Consider the following 19065-nt stretch of genomic DNA (forward strand, 5'->3'; position numbering starts at 1 on the left):
TACACTCATAGTGTAGTTGACATCTTGAATCAGGTTTGTACCTGCGGAGTTGACCAACAATCTATTCTTTCCGCTAGTTGAATCGGCTGAAAATAAAAATCAATCAAAGGTATTTTCTGGTAACAGATCGAGGTAAGTGACGCAACCAAAAATTAGAATCAATTTTTTAGAAATTAAATTAATTATACATACAACATGGGAGTTTATGATTAGATTGATTGGAAAAGGAGATTGTAAAATTATTGTAGCGACGATGAAGAAAGAAATGAGATACAGAAGTGAAGAATCTACGAAAGGGGTATAAATGCATGAGTTATAGAGGTGAAAGATATTTTTGTTTTGAACGGCTAATTTGCATCCATTTGCACCCACACACACTAGAAGGAAACTCCTACCCGGGTTATAGAGGTGAAAGATAATGATGTAAGGGTATTTTTAGTAGTCGCTTTGGTTTTAAAATGCTCAACGATGGTCTTAAACTTAACGTTGGTTAGTTGATTAATGAAAAATATAGGTTTTGGATCATAGCTATGCATTTTAAAAACCACGAGGACTACTGGTATAACTTTAAAAAGAAAAGGACTACCGATATAATTTTGAGTAAACTACAAGGACCAACTGTATAATTAACTCTTATTTATTTATCTATTTACTATTTATTTTGAGCCCATCTATTTATTTACCCTTGTATCCCTTAATAGGCCCGTATATTTATCTTCTATCTATTTACCTTAAAAACTCGCACCCTAAATAAACATTTGTATTTGTATGCTCCGTATCTCAGAAAACTAAATCCCATTCTCAACTCCCTCATCCTCTTCACAAATTGACCTTCAGCCCCTGCAAATCACCGTAAGCCGCCGCGTTCAAACACGATGCAATCGCCAGATGCCAAATTGAGTAGATCTTAACTCTGATTACCACGCAACCGCCAGACGCCTTTTTTTCTCTTCTCTCTGTCTACCGGCGTTGACCATCACAATACCACTGAGTTCCTGCCAAAATAGCCTCGAACTAAACACAACCGCTTGCAGATCTGACTTGCGTGCATAGTTGTGGTTTCCGCAACTTATTTGTTTTCTTTTTTAAACCGGACGGCGTTAGACACATATGATGGTGTACGGCAGTGTCCGGTTGTGTTGAACGGAGTATATCCGAAAATCAGGGTAGAACTGCGATTCCGAGGTACTTGTTTCAGTTGTCGTTATTTCTGTTTCAGATCTCGTTTTTCCGGTAGTACAGTGCTGCAGAAGATTTGTTATTGTTTTTGTTTTTGTATTGACCATATTGGGGTTGTTGGTTGTTTTGGATTTTGGATGTGCTGAATGTTGTGTAAGTTGTACCAAATATGGTGGGATTAGTAGATTGAGCGTATTTTGGTATTTTTATATTTGTTGAGCCTGTGTTGTTTGATGTGGTTGGTTGGTTTTAAAAATAAAGAAAGATAGAGAGTGGTAAAATAACCATTTGAGGGCCTTGGGGGTGACTAATCATGTTTTTTGGGTTTTAGGTAAAAGGGTTAATAAGAAGCCAAGTTTTCCCAATTACTCTTCGTCTAGGGTTTACAATCCAATCCCGTTGATTTCATTTCATTCCCAATTCAAAACCATGGTGGCTGAGGTATCTTTTTCTTCATTGTTTCTATCTTTTTAATTAATTTTTTGTATTTGTATCTATTGCCAATCGTCGATTTATCTAATGGTTGATGTTGTAGGAGACTGTTTGTATCTATCAATTTCTTTGTTTCTATCTTTTTAATTAATGCTTTGTTTGTATCTATCAATCGATTTATCTAATCAAGGTTAGTTGATTTTGTAGGAGACTATTATGATCTCTATGGACACTTATGCATATGTGGGGAGTTTAAATCCTTATGGATTAAAGCTTCAAATTGATTGTATTCGACTCTATTGCACTTTAATCACAAGGGCCCTTTTTATTATTGAGATTTATTTATTTATTTATTTATTACTCAGTATTACTACGTATTATGAAATGAATATATTTGATTTTGGTTAACAGCTCATTGTGCTGTTGACAAATCACCATATGTTGGAATTGTTTTGTGCAGTGTAATTCGAAGAACAAGATAGTCATAATGACTATGAGTAGTGAATATGCTCGTCTCGTGATTCCTTCTACTCTAAAATTTCATAAAATCCTCGATTGCCTAAAAAGATGTTAACCTCTTACTATTTGTTTTTATATAATATAATAATAATAATAATATAATAATTATAATTATAATATATCAACAATTCTAGTGTAGTAAGATTATTATTTAATCAATTTCACCTTGTTTCTCAGGTTATTTTCCGCTTCAGGGTGATGGGGGATTGATGTTTGTTTGTTATTTTATCCGCCTGAAAAACCAAGTAACCAGAGGAGGATACTTTTCTCTATTGCAGGGTATGTATATTTAGTATCTTGGTTATGCTTATATGTTTCATCCTACTACTAGTTATATATATATATATATATATATATATATATATATATATATATATATATATATATATATATATATATGGATCAATGGGGAAGTAACCAATCGGAGGGAAGTGGGGAAGCAAAATTTTTTTTTTTTTTTCGTTTTTTGAAAAAACTTTGTTCACGAACACTATAGATTGGATGAAAATAAGAACATTTAGAAAAGACACTTCGTGATGAATGTTATTATTTTGGCGGGAAAACGATCGACAAAAATAACATTCAAGATAATATTGTTCGTGAAGAATGTTAACGTTTTTTTTCTCATGTTTTGTGAAGTAAAATTTAGCCCGATATAGAGTTTAAGGTTTAGGGTTTGGTGTTTTGGGTTTATTCCATAAATCCAAAACACCAAACCCTAAACCCTAAACTCTAAGCCGTTCGTGTTAAAAACCCAATCTAAACCCTAAATCTAAACTCTAAATCTAAACCCTAAACCCTAAATTTCTAAACCCTAATATCTAAACCCTATAAACCCTAATATCTAAACCCTAATGTCTAAAACCTCAACATACGCTCGAAAAATACGGTAATTGTTATATATTACTTCTTCGAGCGTTTTCCTGCCAAAATAATAACATTCATCACGAAGTGTCTTTTATAAATATTCTTATTTTCATCCAATATATAATGTTCGTGAACAAAGTTTTTTCAAAAAACAAAGTTTTTTTTTTGCTTCCCCCCGCTTCCCCCAAGTGGTTACTTCCCTCTTGATCATACCACTATATATATATATATATATATATATATATATATATATATATATATATATATATATATATGCTATGTTTGCTTTTGCCTGTCATTCCTCTAGATGATCAAATCAGTTCTTACGGAGCGGAGTGGCGTGGAGAGATGTTTAAAACAAACGGTATGGCTGTTGATCTTTTCCTCTTTGGGGTACCGAGATGTTAATTTTAAGGTGCTTGAAACATTTGTTGCTGCTGCTAATGATAATGGCAACAACCACATTGCACACTTAGAGGTTAATTCTTAAACACGCCCGTCTGAAATCATATCAGGTTTTAATCATTATACTGTTTGCTTGCTTATATATATATGTGTGTGTGTGTGTTTTAGTACACATATCCATAAATTCTTTAATCTTGAAATTTTAACCAACAATATCAAATATCAAAGTATGCAAGGTGTTACCAAAAGCTTAGAATGTCTTACAATAATAATCATCACGTAGCAACATGAATCAAGTATCAAACATAAATAATAGTGGGATTTCATCAGTTTAGAATAGCAACATAAATATATAATTTCGACACATCTCCTTACGATCTATAACTTTTCATCTCTTTCTTTGAACGGCGTGCCTGCACTAATCTTCTTAGTTACAACATTGTAAACGTCTAAGAACATGCCTGTGAAATGCTCTCGAATTAGTTGAAAGATTTCGGTGTTGTTTATTTCAACATATTTTAATCCCGGGTTAACTGGTCATTGTTCTCATCTTAACCTTTCGGCTATTTCGTATTTGTGCTCAACAAAATTCTTCATTAGGCGAGAGAAGCTAGTAAATGACGACATATCGTAACTGTTGGGGTTGTTAATTAGCCGTAAAATGTCAATTTAAGGCCTTGTTGACATGTTGGGACTTTGCCTTTACTTTTATCAACAAACTTGTAACACATATTAAAGTTTACCGCATTCTGATCATTCTGTTTTACATTAGGATGCCTTTAATTTCTTGGGAGTTTTGTGTTGAATTTCATTAAGAGTTTAGAATGTCTTCGTCAAACTAGAACTCTATATGATTAACAATTTCGTCCATCTTTGACCTGCATAAAATGGAAATTCATATTTCAACAATGAAATATATGCATATATAGTATACATATACTACGCATTATATATATTATATATATAGCACATCAAATGCCTCTTAGTTTGATTTGGCTGTAACATTTTCCTAATGAGATCTTTAATCTAAGCTAAACCATCATTTATCTTATCCACATCTTTCAAACAGTTAACATACACACATCTCACTCTCATCAAACTCATCAAACACGTGTCCACTACTTGTGAGTCACCAGAGAAATGCCCGGCAAAGGCTAAAATCATAAAAACTTTGTTAGAAGAGACTTATGGGCTTAGCTAAACCTTTTCATTCATATCTATTTATTTAAAGAAAATACATAGTTATAGGCTTATACAATAAACAAACATAAACTACTACCTTGCTAGAATATTGTTACTTGGCTTCATCTTTGAACTTCTATCATCCGTGCTTTATTACATATTGTTGATTACAAATTGTTAATAATACAAACACACCAGCGTATAATCACTTTTTTTAGAACATCGATTTTAAACACTCGAGGTATACATATACGAGTATTTTTAATCTAGTTTTCTGTTTTTGACTTTGGATTTGGCTTTTGAGGAATTCACATATATGTGGGTAAATCTAAGTTATAGGATTGGAAAGTCAAATTATACAACCTTGTTCTTTTCCTATATGACACTTCAAGTAGTGGTGGTACAGTGTTGACACATGCATTCGTGATGTTCTAAATGGTCTTGTGTTGGAGTGAGAAATGTTTTTTTCTTCTTGATGATCTTGACAGCCACTTTGTGCTAGTTACATTTTCCACTTCTTACCTCAATATTGGATAGTACTCTCTCTTGGAATATGTAATCACCCATTGTTTCTTTTGGAAAAAGATCAACTCCCAAACGAACACATAACTCTTTAAATCCTTTAAAACTCGACGATTGTTGGACAATGCATTCCCTTTTAAATAAAGCAAATTCCGCCTCGTAATGAGTAAACCTCAATTCCCATTCATCACCAGTTATGTGGTAAGTATGCTTCCATATAGTGAATAACTCTTTTTCAACAAATATTTTTTCAGAAGGAATGTGCAACGAATTTTTAATACCCGAAACGTTCGCGAATTGAATCGATGTCATATTCAACCTGAAGAACCCCACTGAAATTAATTTTTTCTACAGAGCACGGACACATTACAATAACATTAACATATGAAAAACTGTAAAATAAAAATAACTGATATAACTCTGCTGTACGGTCTCCATCAAAGTAATGAAGGGAAAATTGACCTTCATCACTTATTACATCTAGATATGATTTTGTTTCATATTTTTTTTTTTAATAGTATTCGGGTTCATCTGATTTTGTGATTTTTTTGACCAAAATACTTTACGAGTATTGAGATTCACAAAATAGCACGCTCCATGATAATCAACAACTAAAACGGACGACATTGTTTTGTCTTCAAGAGATGGTGGTGTTGATGGTTTAGGGTACTAAATTAATAGAATGAAAACATTAATTTAAAATTTAGGGTACATTTAGCTTTTACAGCTTGTTTAAAAAATCATTACCTAATAATTGTACACTTAAAATACGAGTAACATTTTAACAATTATCATCAATGCTATAAAATCCAGTTACCATTTGTTGAAAAGAAAATAATTGATGCACTGTAAACTATATTTTATAACATTTGATGGCTATTAGATGTGATTTTAAATGAACAATTATTAGGTAGTAGCTTTTTAAACAAGTTGTAGACACTGAATGTACCCTAAATATTAAATTAATGTTTTCATTTTCTATTAATTTAGTACCCTAAATACTCAACACTACAATCTCTCGAGGACAAAACAATGTCGTCCGTTTTAGTGGTCGATTATCATGAAACGTGCTATTTTGTGAATTTCAATACTTGCAAAGTATTTTGGTCTAAGAAAAATCACAATATTAGATGATCCCGAATACTATTCAAAAGAAGATGAAACAAAACTATATCTAGATGTCATAAGTGATTAAGGTCGATTTTTCATTAACTACTTTGTTGGCGACCATACAACAGAGATATGTTTATGTGATTGCAATGTGTTCGTACTCTGTAAAAAAAATTAATTTTGCTAGGGGTTTTTCAGGTTGAAATTGACATCGATTCAATTCAAGAAGTTCCGGGCTTTAAAAGTTCGTTGCACCTTTTTCTGAAAAAAGTATTTGTTGAAAAAAAGTTATTCACTATATGGAAGCATACTTACCACATAACATGTGATGGATGAGAATTGAGGTTTGCTCATTAGAAGGCGGAATTTGCTTTGTTTAAAAGGGAATGCACTGTCCAACAATCGACGAATTTTAAAGGATTCAAAGAGTACTATCCAATACTAGGGTAAAAAGTGGAAAATGTGACGCACACAAGGTGGCTATCAAGATCATCAAGAAAAAATATTCACGAATGCATGTGTCAACACTGTACAACCACTACTCAAAGTCATAGGTGCACAAAAACCGGATCCGGATTTAAAAAAACCGGACAAAAAAAATCTGGATTTTTCCGGATCCAGTTCCGGTTCCGGATCCGGTTCTCGGGGTCGGTTTTTTTTCGGATTTTTTTTCGGAATCGGATTTTTTTCGGATCTCGACCGGATTTTTTTCGGACTAAGATCTTTGTCGGATTTTGTTTTTTACTGGTTATATTTTTACCGGTTCGATTTTTATAACTTTTGAACAACAATAATATAATCAATATAAACAAAATATATAACGCTACAACAATTATAAATAATACAACAACATTTTTATTCAAATGATTAACCACTAAAGATAATATAAATAACAATAACAATACATTTATTTGAACGATACAAGTTACAACTATAAGTATACAAAAGTTAATACATTATTCGAGCTTCGGCATGGCCATCACCCGATAATGTATTACGAGCAAAGTATATTGAGCTTCGGCATTGCCATCACCCATTATACATTACTCGACTACTCGTCTTGCCTTCGTCGTTCGAAATAGTCTTCACTTGCTTCAAATTCGGGGTCATCAACCGCAAATGTTCGTTGGTAATTTGCAATATATTCTTCCATGTTAATGGGGTCATATTCACCTTCCTCCACTTCGGTCTCGGTATTTCCTTCGGTTGATGAAGGTGATAATCCCGCTTCTATTTCTTCCATCTCTATAAAATCTTCAACGTCATTATCTAACGGACATTCTAATGACGTTTGATCTTGTATCCTATCTACCCCGTCCAAATAATCCTTCAAACATACGCATACTTCCACGGCTTGGGGGGTAAGTCTTGACCTTCTTTCCGAAATAATTCGACCGCTAAGAGAAAAAGCCGATTCGGAAGCTACGGTTGAGGCTTGAACGGCTAATAAGTCACGAACCATAGCGGATAATATTGGATAGGTGTCTTCTTTTGTTTTCCACCAAGCCAAAACATCAAAGTTGTGAAATTGTTCGGGATTCATGTTTAGTGCAAAGTTTCCAATTTTGTAATTTCCCAACTCGCTTGTGGGTGCCGATGTTCGGGCACGTTTTGAAGCGTCTTCACGTAATTGGTTAAAAAGAGTAATATTAAGGTCTCGGGCCCTTCGAGAAGATGATCCGCTCTCAAATTGGTCAACAATTGGGTTTGATTGTCGACCATAAGTTGTTGCATAAATTGAAAATAATTGCTCAAAGGTGTCATTAAATGCGAATATTTGGTTGTTTATATAGTTGGGTTCGGCGTCTTCGGGACCATGAATACAATCCAAATTTTGATATATTGTTGTCATCAAAAGTTCCACCCCACTAAAATTGATTTTCGGGTCAACAGCGGCCGCAAATAAAAAAACTTTGGGTATTGTTCCAAAATATTTTTTTAGTTTTTTTCTTATGTGAAAAACGGTTTGTCTAAAAATACGATTATTTGAGTTCGCAAATTCGTTAATTTTTTCCGTCATTATATAAAGTTGTTGTAAAACTAGTGAGCTAGTTGGGTAATAAACACCCGAAACTTTTGTCGTTGCCTCTTTAAAAACTTGTAAAAAATTTGTTAATGCTTCCAAGTCATCCCATTCGTCGTTATCAATCGGTTCGGAATATCCCTTTCTAATTAGTCTATTATTAAAACCGATTAAAGTTTCTTTTTGTCGTAATATATTTTCAAACATAAGACAAGTAGAATTCCACCTAGTATTATTATCAAAATAAGGACCTAACCAAGTGCCATTACAATTTTTAACAAAATTTTTATAGTTTTTATGTCGTTCGTTGCTCGTACGATATATCGTTACTAATAATTTTCTAAATTTATCTTTTAACGAACTACAATAAGTTAAACAATCTTGAACGGCCAAGTTTATAATATGAGCAACACAACGTGTATGTATAAACGCACCATTTAAAACCGGTTGCATTCGTATTTTTAACATATCCATGGCACTAGTATTATTAGAAGCATTATCTAGCGAAACAGTAAAAACTTTATCGATTAAATTATATTCAGTCAAAGTGTCTTGTATAATTTTTCTTAAATTATTACCATTATGCGGATAAGCAAATAATTTAAAAGCGATAGTCCGTTTCATTAATAACCACGAATCGGGATGGAACCAATGAGCGGTAACGGCTAAATAAGAATTTGCCGTTCCGTGTGGTGCGGTCCAAACATCACAAGTTATAGAAACTTTATGTTTATATGTTCGAAAACCTTCAATTATATCATTTTTAGCTTTTTTCCATAATTTAAAAGCGTCACGTCTAAGAGTAGTACGACTTACATTGTCATATCGCGGTTGTAGTCGGTTGCGAATTAGCTCCGTAAGCTTTGGATTGTCGAAGTGGTTGAAAGGAAGCCCTTGTTGAATGACAAACCTTGCCAAATCTTGACGAAGAGCTTCTTGATCGTATACAAAAATCGAACCATCCCGACCAAGTGTAGGTTGTGTCGGGTCTTGAGCGGCCCCCGAACAACTTTTTGCAAGATGTTTTCTTAAAGTAGAGTTACCCGAAACACCTAGGAACTTACCACATCTCTTGCAACGAGCTTTTTCTTGATTATCGGTCATCACGCACAAGTCGAAATTAGCCCAAACGTCGCCTTTACGACTCGTATTTTTGATCGTACGAACATCGTTGTTGGTATAACGTTGTGAAGATTGGGCAACGGAAGCGGCATCGGAAGCGGATGCTTGTGAGTTATCCATTATAGGATTAGTAAGTAGAGTTTAGTGAGTAATTATAGTGTAATTATAGAGTTTTTTGAGATTTAGAGAGAATAGAGAGAATTAGATGGTGTGTTTTCAACCAAAACCCAATACCATCTATTTATACTACACTTGAAGGGGTAAAATGGTCAAAAAAGTTCAAAAAACTGCAAAAAAAACGCTCCAAACGGCTAGTTTTTTTTTGATTTTCGAACAGCAAAAAAAAAAAAAAAAAAAAAAAAAAAAAATCCGGTTTTTATCCGGTTTTCAAAAATCCGGATAAAATCCGGTATTTATCCGGTTCTGGGGCAACGGCTAGATCCGGTCGGATCCGGATCGGATCCAGGAACCGGATCCGGTTCTGACAGGATCCGGATCTGACAAGATCCGGTTTCGGATTTTTTTTCGGATTTTTTTCGGATCCGGTTTTTTTGTTCACCTGTACTCAAAGTGTCATATAGGAAAAAAAAAAACAGGGTCGTATAATTTGGCTTTTCGATCCTATAGTTCAGATTTACCTACATATATATGAATTCCTCAAAAGCCAAATCCAAAGTCAAAAACAGAAAATTGGATTATAAATACTCGTATATGTATACCTCGTATATGATAGAAGTTGAGTAAACATATTCTAGCAAGATTTTAAGTTCGTTATTGTTATAACTATGTATTTTCTTTAAAGAAATAGATATGAATGAAAAGGTTTGGCTAAGTCCACAAGTCTCTTCTAATGAAGTTTTTATGTTTTTCGGCTTCAACGTTTACCGTCTTGGCCGGGTGTTTCTCTGGTGGACACGGATGAGTTTCATGAGAGTGAGGATGTGTGTATGTTAACTGTTTGAAGAATGTGGATAAGATAGATAATGTTTAGCTGAGATTTAAGATTTTATTAGGAAAATGCTACATCTAGATCAAACTAAGAGGTATTTGAGAAATTCTATTTTATGTTGGCCAAAGATGGAAGAGATTGTTGATCATATAAGGCTTGGTTTGACGAAGACATTCTACAATTCTTACTGAAACTCAACACAAAGCTTCCAAAGAACTACATGCATCCTAATGTAAAACATAATTATCAGAATGCGGTAAGACTTTAATGCGCGTTACAAGTTTGTTGATAAAAGTAAAGGCAAAGTTTCAACATGGTAACAGGGGCCTTGGATTGACATTGGGTAATTAAAAACCCCAACAGTTACGATACGTCGTCAGTTACTAGCTTCTCTCGCCTAATGAGGAATTTTGTTGAGTACACATATGAAATAGTCGAAAGGTTAAAATACGACAACAAAGACCAGTTGACCCGGGGATTAAAATATGCTGAACAAAGCAACAGTGCAACACCAAAATCTTTCAACTAATTTGGGAGCATTTCCCGGGCATGTTCTTAGACGTTTACAATGCTGTGACTAAGGAGATTAGTGCAGACAGGACGTTTAAAGAAAGAGATGAAAAGTTAAAGTTAATCGTAAGATGTGTCGAAATTATATTTATGTTGGTATTTTAAACTGATGAAATCCCGTTATTATTTATATTTGATACTTGATTGCAGGCCGTTTAAAGAAAGAGATGAAAAGTTAAAGTTAATCGTAAGATGTGTCGAAATTATATATTTATGTTGCTATTTTAAACTGATGTAATCCCGTTATTATTTATAGTTGATACTTGATTCATTTTGCTACGTGATGATTATTTATGTAAGACAATCTAAGCTTTTGGTAACACCTTGCATATTTGATTTTGTTGGTTGAAATTTCAAGATTAAATTTGTAGGTCATAATCGATAGGGAACCACTTTTTTGAGGGGAAGATGCAAGTAAAATTTATTTTTTCATTTTTTTTCGAAATTTTCTTTCCAACATTAAGTGCACACGAAAATAGAACATTTAAAAAAGACACTTTTTGATAAATGTTGTTATTTTGGCAGGAAAACGCTCGAAGAAAAAACTGATAACATGAAGCATGCGTAATGTTATTCTTCGAGCGTTTTTTTCAAGATCTAGCCCGATTTAGAGTTTAGGGCTTAGAGTTTAGGGTTTTGGGTTTAGTCCCTAAACCCAAAACCGTAAACCCCGTTCGTGTTATAAATTCAATCTAAACCCTAAACTCTAATTTTTAAACCCTGAAAAACAAACTCAGAAGCAAAACATTCATTGCATTGAATGTTAATCCCTCTGTCTCATTCCAATAGTCCACTTTTATTTTTCAAAGTCTTTTGTATTAAACTTTTGACTCAAAATATTTTTGTTTGTGTTATATATTATTCAATGAAACTTACATGAATGAATTAACGTTTAAATGTATTTTCATTGGTATAATTTTCATCAAATAATATACAACACATATAAAGTTATTCTAGGTCAAAGTTGAGGAAAAAAGACCTTAAAAGTCAAAACTGGACTATTTGGAATGAGACGGAGGGAGTATCATTTATTTCTCCGAGCGTTTTTCCGCCAAAATAATAATATTCATCTTGAACTGTCTTTTTTAAATCTTCATATTTTAATGCGATTTTGATGCCTGGAAACAAAAATTTCAAAAAAAAAAAAAAACGAAATTTTTTTACTTCCCTCCACTTCCCCTCAAAAAAGTGATTCCCTCTTGATTAAATCATATATTGTGTTGCTGCTTGTAGTTCCACTTCTTCAATTTTCTCTACTTGAATCTATAGCTTGGATCTTTTCCTTGATAGATCTTTTTATGTTGCTGCTTTATACTGATTGATACTGAAGCTAATTCTTTGCTTTAAGGTAGATGTATTTGTTACTTTCTCTGCTAGGTGACATTGTGAATATATATGGAGATACTTTATTTATGTTGCTTGATAGATATTTGACAATTTACGTGATAATTTTCTTAAATACAAGTGCCTAAATTTGTCTTTTTGGATGAATATATATCACCTCATTCAGATAGAGCAATATTAAACTAAGGGTGCGTTTGATAAAACTGAATGATTTAGTGCTGAATGATTCAGAATCTGAATGGTTCAGAGCCTCTGAATAAGGTTTGCTCTGAATGAAAATAAGCTGTTTGATAATCATTTAGAATGAACGATATGAACTGACTAAAACTACCTTATTAACGTGTGATATGAATAAAAAATTCAATATACTTATTAGTTAGGTGATCTGGATATGATCTGGGGAGAATATTATAGATAATTTGAGCTCTTAATGGTTAAGAGAGTGTTTCATCTCTAAATGGTTCAGAGCTAAATTCTGAACCATTCAGCACGATATGTCATTCAGAGGTCAGAAACAAACGCACTGATAGCTGAACGGTTCAGCATTCAGTGCTGAACCATTCCATTAAGAGGCAAACAAAAGCACCCTAACCTTGATTACTTTTAAAGGCATTAATCAATTAAAATTAAAATTAATATTAAAGCAAGAAGACACCCACCAGAAGTTGTGATGTGGTCCAGCGGTTGGTGGCCTGCCTCCTTTAGTGAGGTCAGGAGTTCGACTCCCGTTGGCTACATATTAAAAAACACAATTTCATCCCTGCCATGAAGTATCCGCCCATGATACTTTTCCCATATCGTTTGGGGGGTAAAGGGGAGGAGGTTTTACTTGGCCGTACCTTTGGATCGGTTTCAAGGTTTTCTCCCGGGCAGCGATGGGGGCGAGGTTATTATCGCAGCATCGGCATAGTCGAAACGGGAGATGATCGCAACGGGTGGTTTAGTCTCCCTCGGGTGATCCCAATCGCTGTCAAAAAAAGAAAAAGAAAAAGAAGACACCCACCATCAGTGACGATTCTAGCATCGATACTCAACGGGGTTCTGTGTAATTTGAGTGATATTTATGTAAAAAAATGCTAAAGAGTGTCGAAACTCAACGGGGTTCGGTGTAATTTGAGTGATGTTTATGTAAAAAAATGCCAAAGAGTGGCCGTTTACCTTCAAAAACCATGTAATTTTAAAATATATACAGGTCCTATCATTTAATTTTGTAATGTTCTATTCAATCTAAATAGTATTTTGTAAAAAAGAAATTCATTTCAAATTAGAACTCATGGTTGTCTATGCCCTTATAATTTCCCTTAGCGTCTTGCTAGGGATCGTTTTATTTATATAATATATTCTTTGGCCGTTTAAAAAAAAAAGAATTTCAAACTATTGGTGTCACGTGATCATATACATAGCATTGTATATGTATATTTTATTTGCTAAAAGCCTAAAGCAGAATTACGCGAATTATAATGCAAAGATATGAAGTGTTCGCTGAAAATAAGTATAACAGCTATGTTTCCGCACAAATAAAGGACTGCGGTTTAATCCGCTGAGTTTCCGCGGATAGTTAAGTAATTCGCAGACCGCGTATATCTCGAATACTATAAATAGGGAGCTTGGCCTCTCATTTATAGGTTGTTGATTCTCTGCCATTTTGCCTAAGCCTTTGTAATTTCCACTTGTAACCTTGCCCAAGGGATTTTTACATCGCGCAAAGGTGAATTATGCTAATTAACAATCAAGACCGGGTCGGGGTGGTTGATCACTTGATAGTTAAAGTGAAAGACGATCATCGGGGCCCAAAATAATCACCAAACACTCCATCCTCCATCATAATCTTATTGCACTCAATCCGTAATTAAGTAACATCATTAATTAGGGATTGATCATCACGTAACCATGTACGAACAATGTTTTAGCAAGCTGCCCGCGAACATTCAGGCTTTGATGAAACCTACTGCGGTTTCACTTGCCGGATTTTCAGGAGAGTCAACTTGGCCTGTTGGCCAGTTGAAATTGCAAATGGAATTAGTCGATGATCGCGATGAGTCGCTGAGACGCCAAGCTTTGTTGAATCTATACATAATGCGAAATCAGTCGCGATTCAATATGATTCTGCGCTATGATTATGGCAAATGCTAATATGGGTATTTAAGGACATTCAGTTCACTCAGAATAGTGCGAAAATTTACAGAAAAAAGTTGTAATAAGATGCTAAGGCAAATGGCATTAATGCATAATATGTCGCGTTTATTTTTAGAACTTTGTACCGCGAAAAAGTAATGAATAAAGCAAAATTAATTTCAGTGTTAGTAGTTGTTTCTTTACAAAGCGAAAACACTATGTGTGGCCACGCGTAGTGATTATTTCGCAGAATGCAATTACTTATCTTTTATTGCACTAAGTTAATGTTTGCTCCGCGGATGCTTTAAGTAACATGGCATGTTCTTCGTTAAACATGGCCTGCTTAAAGGTTGTAATAATGCAACTATGTATTGCGAAATAATATGCTAAACACCAAGTGATGGAATTGCCCACTTATGTTGACTTGAAAATGTTGCGAAAGGATAAAATTTCCTAAGTGTTTGATCTTGCCAATACTTAGATACTTCGCAATGCTAAATTCGCCTAAGGATCGATTTGTCGGACTTAGAAGATTCATAATGATTAAAAGGTTGTTTCGCATAAAGTACGCGTTTGTTATGTGCACAATAGCGAATGCGGAAATTGCAAAGGGCAAGTCTGAATTATGAATATATGATAACGTAAAGCGCTATATAAATAAAAACGTTGCAACTGCGAAATGTAAATATGATAGTAATATTAAGCCCGTAAACAGCGCGGATCATTACAAAAAAAACGCAATTCAGATTGCGAAATATACATATGAACACTAGCTAAGACAAATCTAAAGCTCCAACGCTTTAATGTCTGCGAAGGTAATGCCCTCGCGCTGGCTGAATTCCTCCAGGGCAGGTATGCGGACCTTTTCAACTTCCTTCTTCGCTCTTGAAAGCGCTTCTTGAGCATCGTCAGTGGCACAAATTTCATTCGCCATGTCTGAAGGGAGGGGTTGAGAAAGATTGCCAAGCTGGCACAACAGATCATACCATTCACAGCGAGTGGCAAGTTTTGATGCTTGGGCATACGCCTAAAATTTTTCAGTGACTGGATTGGAATCCATCACTTTATCCGCGAATTCTGGTAGATATTTGACCAGCTGTGCGAATTCTTTTTCTGCACTTTCCGCCCTCATTTTGAGTCTGGCGTTCTCCTCCATAGCCTTTTTAAGCCGCGCCTCAGCCATTTGCGCTTTTCTCTCGTTAGCGTTGGCAATCTTCACTACATTATCATATTCATCCGACATCTCGGTGAAACGCTCCATGCTGTCTACAGTTAGACAAATTGCATTGTAGCAATTATGTAGTCGCTGTCTTGCAGCTTTGGGATATGATAGAAGATTGCGATATTGCTCTTTTGAATCCTTAGGAACAAATTTGTAAAGCTTGCGGTATAGTTGATTGGCCTGTTCTGCTGCTGCGGTTTCTTCCGCATCATCTTCTCCTTCTTCCTCTCGATTAGATGCTTCTGCGTCAGAAGGAAGAGATAAATTTTCATGACCAGGCTCTTCTAGAATATCTGTGGGGATGCTCCCAGTGATATTGTAGAGCGGTGTCGCTTCAGCGGATGAATCTGAAAGGACAACTATAAACAGATAAGCAAATATAGCAAGCTTATACGAAAATAATGCACGCATAATAAATAAATACTGCGAATACATAAGCACTTACTCGCTTCTCGTTCAGAAAGAGAACGCAGTCGTCTTTTGCGAGGAGTGGGGGCACCTTCCGCAACTTTTCGCTTACCGCGGTCTTCCCCACCAGAAATAAAGCATGTATTGATGATTGGCTCATCAATAGGAACAATCTCGCCGTCGCCATTTTTTAAGCGACGAGCAGGACTGATCCTGCTAATATCTGTCGACCTCATGATTAGGTCAAGAGTAATCACTGTGACAATCAATTGTATAAGGTTATGCGACGAATAAGCATAAGTGTATTATATTAATACATTGAGAAAAATATAAGCGAAATACCATTATTTGCCCGGTCGACCAAAAGAGCGTCATAATCGCTCCATGGCCATTGAATTGAGACCCCGCCAATGTACAGAGGTACATTCGAATATGCTCGCAGAATTAGACCCGCATTCTTGAATGTATTGAGAATGTCATTCTCAAGATCATCAAGTATAAGTTTCTCATTGAGAGTGGGATCAAGTTCTGTACACCATCTTCGTGGTATATCGCTATCCACATAGGCGGTGTCGTTAATGTAAAAGAAAGAACTGCGCCAGTTGCCAATTGAGTCTTTTGGCGATGTCATTGTGCCAAGTTTGCTGCGAAATGAAAACCATCCCACATCGTATAGCACCAGGCTATTGCACGTGCGAAACACGTTTAGCAGCGGTTGTTTGTTGTTGGCATTGCAAAACATCTCAAACAACACAATTTTATTAATTGCGTTTGGGTGAAGCTGTGCCATCGCAATCTTGTAATACTCACAAACACTGCGGAAGAATTGAGTAAGCGGGAATCGTAGGTTGCCCTGAGACATGGCAGCCTCGTAAACAGAAATCATCCCCTTAGGGGGGGGGGGGGGTGTCGGCTCGTTGTTCTGTTACAGGTGCGGTAGGAACAAACTGTGCAAGTGGGGGGTACCACTCCTGTAGGGTGTGGAGTTTCGCTTCCGTCATATAGGAAACGAAGCCTCCAGGTGTATGCATAGAAGAAGAGGATGCCATTTGTTGTAAGAAAAATAAAACGGATGTTGAATTGAAGAAATTAGAGGTTGAATTGATTAATTGCAAGGAACGAGTATGATCAGATGAATATGATTGAATGCGTAATTGAGAGAGAAAGCGTAAAGTTTTTATGCGGGTTATCCAGCTATTTATAATTGGAATTAGGGCGAGCAAGTTGAAAAGGTAATGATTACATTTAAACGGGTAAAATTACTGCAACGAGTAAACGGTAATTATCTAGCCGTTACAGCGTATCGATTTGACAGAATTGCGAAAGTTACCGTTGTGCCTATGCGTTAAACGTAATAAAATCAACGGTAATAAATGGTTGGTGAAAATTATAAAATATTAACTGCGAAAATTTTGAAGGAGCACTTCTTTATTTTTAGAGTTTATCATGATACATTTGCTTCGCGAAATGTATCATAATAAACTGAGGGGACTTGATCATATATATAGCATTCTATATGTATATTTTATTTGCTAAAAGCCTAAAGCAGAATTACGCGAATTATAATGCAAAAATATGAAGTGTTCGCTGAAAATAAGTATAACAGCTATGTTTCCGCACAAATAAAGGACTGCGGTTTAATCCGCTGAGTTTTCGCGGATATTTAAGTAATTCGCAGACCGCGGATATCTCGAATACTATAAATAGGGAGCTTGGCCTCTCATTTATAGGTTGTTGATTCTTTGCCATTTTGCCTAAGCCTTTGTAATTTCCACTTGTGACCTTGCCCAAGGGATTTTTACATCGCGCAAAGGTGAATTATGCTAATTAACAATCAAGACCGGGTCGGGGTGGTTGATCACTTGATAGTTAAAGTGAAAGACGATCATCGGGGCCCAAAATAATCACCAAACACTCCATCCTCCATCATAATCTTATTGCACTCAATCCGTAATTAAGTAACATCATTAATTAGGGATTGATCATCACGTAACCACGTAGCATTCTACGTAGAATCGCCTTTGCCCACCATACAAGAGTGTGCAAGTATATTTTTCTTGCAATTTCGCTCATTATGTCCACATATGCTAGTATAAACATGTCGGTTTCTGAAATCACATGTCGGTTTCTGAAATCTTGTAGGGACACAAAACAGTAAGTATTCATCTCACAATGACAACACATTCCCAGATAGCAATTTAACTTGTTTCTGCAGTACAAAGAGTTTCATTATACTATACTATATACTAAATATGGACAACACTCTCCAAACATAACCCGCCACATACCCCAAAAACACTGTAGCGCACTGTAGTTACAGTAGTTTTTTTTTTTTTTGAGATAATTTATTTAATCTTCTGATTTTATACAACGACCACCAGTTAATATTCGTCTTTTTACATATATTAAAAAAAAAAAGAAAAAAAAAACCATGAACTTATTAATTTTTGGGTCTCTTTTCCATCTACACCAGTATTCCATGTCCACCAACCACCTGCAACCGCCACCATCAGCCACTTTACACTACCATGCACTGCCACCTACCACCGCCGATTTCACGGCCGGCTACGACCGCCACCGTCCACAACTTTCAACCACCATCAAATCTGATCTAAAGAAAAAACATCCAGATCCACACATGAGACAAACTTCCGGAACAAAGGGCAATTTAGTGTTTGATGAAATATATAACATACCTGAAAACTTAAAAGACACCCAGCATATCAAATACCTCGCGAGTCCACCCAATTGTCTGATTTAAGGAGGGGGGGGGGGAACGATAGACATATATATTAAAGGAACAAAAACAAATCTAAAAATCAACCGATCAATAAACAAATCTGAACATAGGACGGTTTGGTAGTGGTTAGAAAAAACACATACCTGAAAAGTCAAGTTTTTGAGTCGGGTTTTTCACGACCGTGGCTCTGATAAATGTCAAGCGCTGGACCTCCTGTAGGAGAACAATTACAATAGCCCAACACACCACGAGAGTGGCGGTGGAAAGCTACTTCCGGCAACAGTTACGATCACAACAGCCGACGCCGCCATCGACCTTCACCGTCGGCCAACACCTTACTATTGTAAAAAAAATAT

General features: G+C 35.4%; 1 long non-coding RNA gene across 2 annotated transcripts; it reads left to right on the forward strand.

The window, feature by feature from the left end:
- The first annotated feature begins 1938 nt into the window (after positions 1-1938).
- LOC139866532 (uncharacterized) lies at positions 1939-12340 on the forward strand. Of its 2 annotated transcripts, XR_011765489.1 has the most exons (4): positions 1939-2180; positions 2308-2409; positions 3305-3512; positions 12114-12340. It is a non-coding gene; the product is annotated as an uncharacterized lncRNA (long non-coding RNA). The 2 variants fall into 2 exon arrangements; XR_011765488.1 differs by lacking the exon at positions 12114-12340 and having other exon boundaries at positions 3305-4185.
- The last annotated feature ends 6725 nt before the right edge of the window (positions 12341-19065 follow it).

This window comes from Rutidosis leptorrhynchoides, chromosome 9, assembly GCF_046630445.1.
Source record: "Rutidosis leptorrhynchoides isolate AG116_Rl617_1_P2 chromosome 9, CSIRO_AGI_Rlap_v1, whole genome shotgun sequence".
Lineage (NCBI taxonomy): Eukaryota > Viridiplantae > Streptophyta > Magnoliopsida > Asterales > Asteraceae > Rutidosis > Rutidosis leptorrhynchoides.